At 35.6% G+C, this 8,816-nt stretch overlaps 1 pseudogene; it reads left to right on the top strand.

The window, feature by feature from the left end:
- The first annotated feature begins 678 nt into the window (after positions 1–678).
- On the top strand, positions 679–1,035 carry LOC101562995 (annotated as a pseudogene).
- The last annotated feature ends 7,781 nt before the right edge of the window (positions 1,036–8,816 follow it).

The raw sequence follows: 8,816 nt of genomic DNA, 5'->3' as shown, positions 1-8,816 counted from the left end.
TATTGTCAACTGTAATACATTAGCCAGGATATCATACTAATTATAGTCAGTTTTTCTTTCTTGTGTGACATACTGGTGATTGTGTAGGGACAATAGCATCACCATTGTCCAGTACCAAAGGACTGGGTGCTGAGCCAAATTGATAAGTTCTCATTCTCAACAACTTGGAAAGGTAGGTTCTTTGAGTAGACACAAAGTACAGGAACCATCTACAGCTAGAAATGTTCCCTGAGGAACAACCATTTACTAGGTTAGCTTTGATACTATGGATAAAGCTATGTAACATAAGAAGTCTATAAGCATCAACACTCAAAATAAAATAAACAGAAAATGATAACACAGAGAAATGAAATGCAATCCCAGACCCCCATCCCATCAAGAGCAAGTCCATAACACAATAAGAGAGGAAATCAGAAACCAAGGACAGGAAATTTCTGAAATGATAGCAGTAGAAGTGGAAAAACAAGTAAGCTATAAAAAATAATCTCTAAGGTAGAAAAAGAAATGATGATTGAAACAAACAACATTAAAGCAGACACAGGAAAACAAGTATAGGGAGTCAACATAGGAGTGCCCAGCATAGGAAAGACTTGAAACCCATGATACATACCCAAACAGAAATCTAGGCAATTAAAAACTACATTGAAAGTATATACAGGCAACAACACATTGGCCTCCATGGATCTGAAGTTGAAGAAGGCCTTCACAGAGCTTAAAGCCAATGTTATTGACCCTCAACAGAAGGTGAAACTTGCAGGCATTCAGACTGAACAACTGAACAGAACAAAAAAGCATGCACATCTTACAGACACAGAGATTAGGACTTTGGTAGATGAGACTAACATGTATGAAGGTATAGGAAGAGTGTTTATTCTTCAATCCAATAATGTAATTCATAATCAGCTGTTGGAGAAACAGAAAATAGCAGAAGAAAAAATTAAAGAAGTAGAGCAGACGAAGTCCTACTTAGAATGGAGTGTTAAGGAAGTTGAAGACAACATCCGGGAGATGCTGATGGCACAAAGGACACAGTGAGTCTCTAAGGGACATTCTCCCTTTAGACCCCTCTCATCTGCATGGGGTTGGCAGCCTCCCTCTACACAGATGGACATTTTATCTGGCTGGGCCAGCCATCAACACTGCACTTTTTGTACTGCCTTGAGCCACTTTCAGGTTCCACCCTGTATATTCCACCAGCTTTACCTGCCCTGGCTGCTCCTCTCTCCTGCAGCGATACATGAATTACCAGAAGACAGGAGCCAGAGAAGACAGGTATGTTCTACCTGACCCTGCCACTGGATAGTCGCTAGTCAGGTCAATGAAAGATTTCTGTCACAAAAAAATGAAAGTATATGTAATAGATTGATTGAAAGAGAGGATAGACTACAAATACTTCATTATTTTTTTTCTTTCATTCTTTCCTTAAACAAATCTCACATATTTATATCTGGTAATCTGAACAACTAATTTGAAGATATCTTTGTGTAATACAGCAACTATTGTTGAATTCCAGTCTTGTATCATTTCTAATGCTGATTTTTTCAGTCACTATTTTGTATTCTTTAAAAATAAAAAAAAAAATTAGAGGACAGGACTGTGGCTAGTGGACAGGGAAAAAAATATCTTAAACCTAAAAAAATTCACTAAAAATCAATCCAACAGCTACAAGATGTAACAAAGAAGGCAAGCATAAGATTGATTTTAGTAAGTGAAAAAAAATCTTCAGACATTGCAAAAGACATAAAACAAAACAAGAAAAAAACTTTTCACAGAAATAATGGCAGAAAATTTCCCAAATATAGATAAAGAATTGGACATATAGATAAATGAAGCATATAAAACTACAACATTATGAGCAAAATATATCTACAACAAGGCACAAAATAATCAAGATTCCAGAAATCCAGGAAAGAACAGAATATTAAAAGTGGTTAGAGCAAAGAAACATCACCTATAAGGAAAATCCATTAGAATTACAGTAGATTTCTCAACATAAACACTCAAATCAAGGAGGGCTTGGAGTGAGACATTTCAAGCCTAAATAAAAAAATTTTCAACCCAGATTGATGTACCACACCAAACAATCTTCAAAATTAATGGAGAAATAAGATATTTCTATGAAAAAGAACAGCTGAAGAAATTCATGACTTCAGCTCTTAAGAATGTTCAAAAGGTTATATCAGAAAGAGAAAATGAATAACACAAACACAAGAACTCCAATGGAAAGAAGCTACCACTCAAGGCAAGTCAATAAACACAGGGGAACGACAGAAAACTGACAATAGGACAATAACATGAAGAATATTAAGCCACCACATATCAGTTTTAACTACCCACGTAAATAGTCTCAACTCACTAGTTAAAGAAAAAAGACTGTCAGAATGGGTCAAGAAGCAAGATCCAACAATCCGCTACACTCGAAAAGCATATTTAATTCAACAAGAAATTCATAGATTGAAAGTCAAAGTTTTAAAAATAATAATACATACCATAGGAACCCAGAAAAAAAGAGTAGCTGTTCTAGTTGCAGACAAGGGGCTGGCGGGATAGCTCATTGTCTAAAGCACCTACTTGGGCAAACTCAGTCAGGTGCAGAGGACTGTCTGATGCCCACATGCTGCACCAGACCTGCCTTTAAGGGGAGGTCCCCTTCCCCCAAAAAAGGAATCCATCTATTTGCAGAAAATGTGAATTCAAAGCCAAGACTGATCAAAAGAAACAAAGAAAGCCACTACATATCTGTTAAGGGAGAACTCCAAGAAGAAGAGGTAACAATCATAAATGTAGATGCACAAAATATTGGTGTGCCCTACTACACAAAACAAATATTAACAGACATGGAAAAATAAATAAAATATTATGGGAGACCTTAAAACTCATTTCTCACATATAGATCAACTAGACCAAAAAATAAGCCATGAAAGTAATATCAGAATTAAACAAAACCTGTGAAAAAAATGAATTTAGTAGATATTTACGGTTTTCCACCCTACAATATAAAAATATATTTTCTTCTCAGATTCACATAGGTTATTCTCCAAAATAAACCACATGTTAGCCTTTAAAACATACTTAAGTAAATACAGAGGAATTGAAATCATTCAATGTATATAATCTGACCATTGTACAATAAAATTAGAAATCAACAGCAAGAAAATCACATAAACATATGGAAAGTAAGCAATACCCTCCTGAACAACCAGTGAGTCAAAGAGAAAATTAAAGAAGAAGTTAAACAGTATGTACAATTAAATGATAATGGTGATACAATGTATTGGAATTTATGGGACACAATGAAAGCACTCCTACAAGAAAAATTAATAGTGATGAATTCTCACATCAGGATAACAATGAGCTCAAATAAATGAGCTAATGTGGAACTTCAAACTTCTGTTGAAAGAAGAACAAATCAAATCTAAATCTTGTATGAGGGAGGATAAATATAAGAGCACCACTTAATGCAATTGAGACTAAAAAAGAAATACAATGAATCGAAGAGTTGGCTCTTTGAAGGAAAAAATAAATCGACAAACTTTTTGCCAACCTCATCAAAAACAGGAAAGAAAACACTCAAATTCAAGCAATTAGGAATGAAAATGAGGACGTCACAATGGATCCTGCAAAAATTCAGAAGATCATAAATACCTACTTTGAGAATGTGTACTCTGATCAGACAGAAAACACAGAAGAAATCAATAGGTACCTTGACGCATGTGAATTACCAAAATTGAATCAAGAAGATAAAAATTTCTAAACTGCTCAATATCAGTCAAAAAAATTAAAACTGTAATTAAAAACTTAACAACAAAGAAAAGCCCAGGTACTGATGGATTCATTGTTGAATTATACAAACATTTTAAAGAATTAATGTCATCATGGGGGCCGGGGAGATGGCTCAGTGGAATAAGTGCTTCCCTGAAAGCACAAGGGCCTGAGTTCAATCCCCAGTACTGCGGGGGAAAAAAAAAGAGAGAATTAATGTCATCAATGTTGTAAGTCTTTAATGAAATTGAAAGGGAAACATACTTTCAAAATCATTCCTGGAAGCAAATATGATCCTGATAACAAAACCAGGAAAGGATCACTGAAAAAGAAAACTAGAAGCCAATCTCACTAATGAAAATAGATGCAAAATTCCTCAGTAAAATACTGACAAACAGAAAGAAGCAAATCACCAAGACAATTATACACCACAACTAAGTAAAATTCATCCCAGAGATGCAGATATGGTTCCATGCATGCAAAACAAATAGTATAATAGACCATATAAATGTTTCCAAAAACAAAATTATCTCAATAGATGCAAGAAAAGCATTTGATAGAATCCAACATCTATTCATGATTTAAAAAAAAAAAAAAAACGACAGAAAATAGGGATAGATGGTCTTTATCTCAATTTGATAAAGGCTATCTATGATAAATCAATAGTTAATGTCATACTAATGTTCAGACACTGAAAGCTTTCCATCTAAAATCAGGAACAAGACAAAGATGTCCACTATCACCACTCATATTTAATATAGTTCTGAAAACTTTAGCCAGAGAAATTAGACGAGAGGAATAAATGAAAAGAATAAAATAGGAAAAGAAGAAATTAAATTATTATTTTCAGATGACACAATATTCTACAGAGAAAACCTCAGAACTTCCACCAAAGGACTTGTAGATTTAATAACCAAATTCAGCTGTGAAGCTGGATACAAATCAGTACTCAAAAAACCAATAACATTACTGTACACAAACAACAAGTTCACTGAAAGTGATGTAGAGAAACCACATTCTTCAAAATAGCATCCAGAAAGTGGAAATACACAGGAATCAATCTAACAAAAGAAATAAAAGATCTACACAGTCAAAATCACAGTTCACTGGAAAATGAGATTGATGAGGATATCAGAAACTGGAAAGATATCTCCTTCTCATGGATAGGAAGATCCAAAATATGAAAATACTTATACTTGGAAACATGTTATATGGATTCAGTATAATTCTAACAAACATAAAAAATACCAGTAGTATACCTCACAGATCTAGAGAAAACATTCCTAAGACTCATGTGGAACCAGAAGATACCTAGAATAGACAAGATAATTATGGGCACGAAAGCCAAAACAAGGGGTATCACAATCCCTGGCCTGAAATTATACTGTAAAACTACTGTGATAAAATCAGCATGATACTGGCAAAAAAAATAGATGCAAGGATCAGTGGAACAAATTTGAAGATTTGGACATGACTACAAATGTTTTCATCAAACTTATCTTTGACAAAGAGGCCAAACATGTTCCCTAAAAGAAGGTGCTGGAATGACCGGCTTTCCACATGCCACGGAATAAAACAAGACCCATGTACTACTGTCAAACTAGATCAAAGATTTAAATACTAAAATAGAAACACTAAATCTACTGGAAGAGGAAGTAGATAGAAATCCCAAAGACAAGTGTAAGAAGAGATCATAACAAAACTCAAATGCACAGGAAAATACTTTAAAGAATTAATGTTAGATCTCATTTTCTTAAAAAAAAATTTCTACACGTCAAAAGAAATCAACAATGTCAAAATACATCCCACAGAATAGGAAAATACTTTAGCCAGTTATCTCTTACACAAATGACTGATATCTATAACATATAAAATATTGAAAAAAAAATGACAACCAAATTCACAGACCCAGTCAAAAAATGGTCAGCTGAGATGAATACACACTCCTCAGATGAAATACAAACAGCAAATAAATAAATGAAAAATTGTTCAACATCATTGACCATTCAAGAAATGCAAATTAATACACCAGAATTCCATTTCACATCAGAAAGAATGGGTATCATTAAGAATTCAGCCAATAATAAATGTTGCAGAAGCTCTGGGGAAAAAAGATCCATTTTCCACTGTTGGTGCAAGTGCAGATTGATGCAACCATGGAAATCAGTATAGAGATTTCTCAAAAACTTGGATTGCAGGACACATTCAGCACAGCTATTCCCCTTCTAGGTATCTTCACAAAAGAATTAAAAACTTCATACCAAGTGACATATGTGCCCCACTGTCTATAGCAGCACAATTTGTAATTGCTAAAATTTTGGAACAACCCAAATGCCTATTAACCAAAGAATGGATAAAAAAAGATGTGGCTTTTTTACACAGTGGAACACTACTCAGCCATGAAAAAATAAACTTAAGACTTTCATAGGTAAATGGATGAAATTTGAGAACATACTCACAAGTGAAATAAATCAGAAATAAATAGTTGTAAAAATGTAAACACTGTGTTATCTCCCTGGTGTGTGAAACAGAAAGAGTAAACAAAGTCCAAAATGTACGATAGGTTTTGTGAAATGGGAAGAAATTATTCATAAGGAAAAGGAAACTAGGAAGAAGGAAAGAAAGGAAAGAGAAGGAAAAAAAATCAAGGTAATTATATTAGTGTCTCTTAGTTCATTGAAAAGAGAAGCTTGTGCTAATATCAATTGGAGAATTTTTTTATGTCTATAACTTGTACTCTGAATAGATACTTTAAAGATAACAATATGCAATGTATTAATGACTGCTAGTTTCCTATGATTGTTTTATGATATTTTCTATTTTTTTCCATGAAATGAAAAAAGAAGAAGTATATGCGTCTTTCAACAATTTTATTCTAGAAAGTTCTTTTAAAATTTTTGCATGAGCAATACATCCAAAGACATTTTGCTTCTCTGAAGGTTATGTCTTAATGTTCAATAACAAGGATTTAGTCATTCAACATGAGGCTGTAGATATCTACAATATAATGCCTGCAAAAATAACAGGTTTTAGGAAAGCTGACTGTACCTGGGCTTGCAGAGTAGATCAGTAGCAAAGTGCGTGCTTAGAATGTTTGCATTTCTGGTTCTGATCCTAAGCATGAGAGAGAGAGAATCATCAGATCCAATACTTGTGAGTGTATGAGAAGATATACACCAACATGGTTGGAGCATGCCAGTAACATAGACATTTTAATATCCTTTTTCTTTTTAAAAAATATGTTTAGTACAAGGTCTATAGGGTCTCATTACACAGATTGCACTCATAGTGATCCTCCTGTTTTCAGCCTCCCAAGCCCTGGGATTGCAGGTGTGTGCCACCACTCCCAGGCTCAGTCACCGTCTCAGTGTGCCCTGGCATCAGGATCTGCCCGGCACACTAGGGATCAAACCGCAGTCCTGTGCCTGCCTAAGCAGGCACTTTAGTCCACTGAGCTATCTGGCCGGCCCAATACTCTTTTTTATTCATATGTATTTTTTAGCACTTTCTACAGTAAGATTTTATAATAAGCTTATTTTTTCAGTTTATGCATAATGTTGAAGCAGTACAGAAACAAGAATAAAAATTAAAAGAGGATTAAAATATTTCACTCTTCTAGGCTACTCTAAAATGTTTCTTAATGACACTCTCCATTTAAGACTGCAACTCCCATCTTTGATAATTCCACTCCTCTCCACTGATTTTACCTCCACACCTTTCCGCCATCTATCATTTTGTGTACTATAATTGCTTGCTGCTTTTGTCTTTTATCTTCATCAAATAGCAAATTAAGGGCAGCAACTTTATTTATGCACCTGTGTTGCAGTGCGTCCAAGAACAGTGATAGGCCCTACATCTTTGATGCTCTAAAAGAGATCTGTTTAACGTCTGACTACAGAAGAATGGCTCAATCCAGTCATCAAGGGTGGTGAAAATTAGCTTCTTTAATGAGCAAGGCTTGCAAAAATGCCTAAGTGAAAGGCAAAAAGAATGGGAAGCATTAAGCTATATTTGGGGCGAGGTGAAAATGTGATGGACTACTGATTAAGACAGCACGGGGCTGATGATGAAAAGAAAGCTTCCCACTTATTGTCTACTTTTTCTCTTGAAATCCTGGCAGTCTGAAGGAAAAAGGCAGAACTAGCACTGCAGTAAGGACATTGAAGTCTAAAGTAATTGAGTAGGGTAGAAAGCCCTCCCCATTGCCCCACATGGCATCTGGCCTAGATAACAGCACAGCAGCTTCTGGGAGGACTTCCATCTGCTGGCAGCATCAGCGCCCCACGCCACTTTGTGGTGACATCATGGTTTATTGTAACTAATTACTGCTCAGCCAGAAGGTCAAACCTTTGAGCACAAATATTATATCCCGATCTGCCTCAGTGCCTAGTGGAGAACAAAGTTCTCCATAAATACTTGTTTTATTAATTACTTAACTGCACTGAGAACTCTTGCAAATTAGATTATTGATTTGCACTAGGGAATCTTTAACAATCACAGGGGCGATTCGATCCCCAGGGTCTGCTGTCCAGGCCCTGCTGCAGGGGCGCTCTGAGAAGGCAATCGAGAATGAGCATGATAGCTCGCACCTGTAATCCCAACACTTGGGAGGCTGTAAACAGGTGGATCATTACAAGTCTGATCTAGTAGTGAGATCCTTAACACCCTGTAGACCTTTCCCTAACACACACACACACACACACACACACACACACACACACACAGAGTCACAGGGGACTTAAAAATCAAAAAAGGGAGAAAGAAGACAATAGCCTAATTTTCCACCAGTAAAATTTGGCTTAGGATGATGTGCCAAATTCTACCCTGAATAACTAAGCAGACTTTTTGAGGTCTTCAGAAAATAAGCTCTAATCAATAGAGGCTATGATAGGTTCACAGAGAAATATTCTCACCCAGCTGCCCGCATTTTCTTTGGGCTACGGTTAGCAGACATTTCCAAGAGCTGTGAGGAATTTTTGTTTCCTGCTAGGTACTGAGTGAAGGCCAACATGATATCTTTGTTTCTTAACTTTTACACATAGAAAACGCTTGAC

This window comes from Octodon degus, unplaced genomic scaffold (assembly GCF_000260255.1).
Source record: "Octodon degus isolate 3935 unplaced genomic scaffold, OctDeg1.0 scaffold00046, whole genome shotgun sequence".
Lineage (NCBI taxonomy): Eukaryota > Metazoa > Chordata > Mammalia > Rodentia > Octodontidae > Octodon > Octodon degus.
Note: the sequence above shows the minus strand (reverse complement) of the source record. Positions and strands in the feature narration are given on the sequence as shown.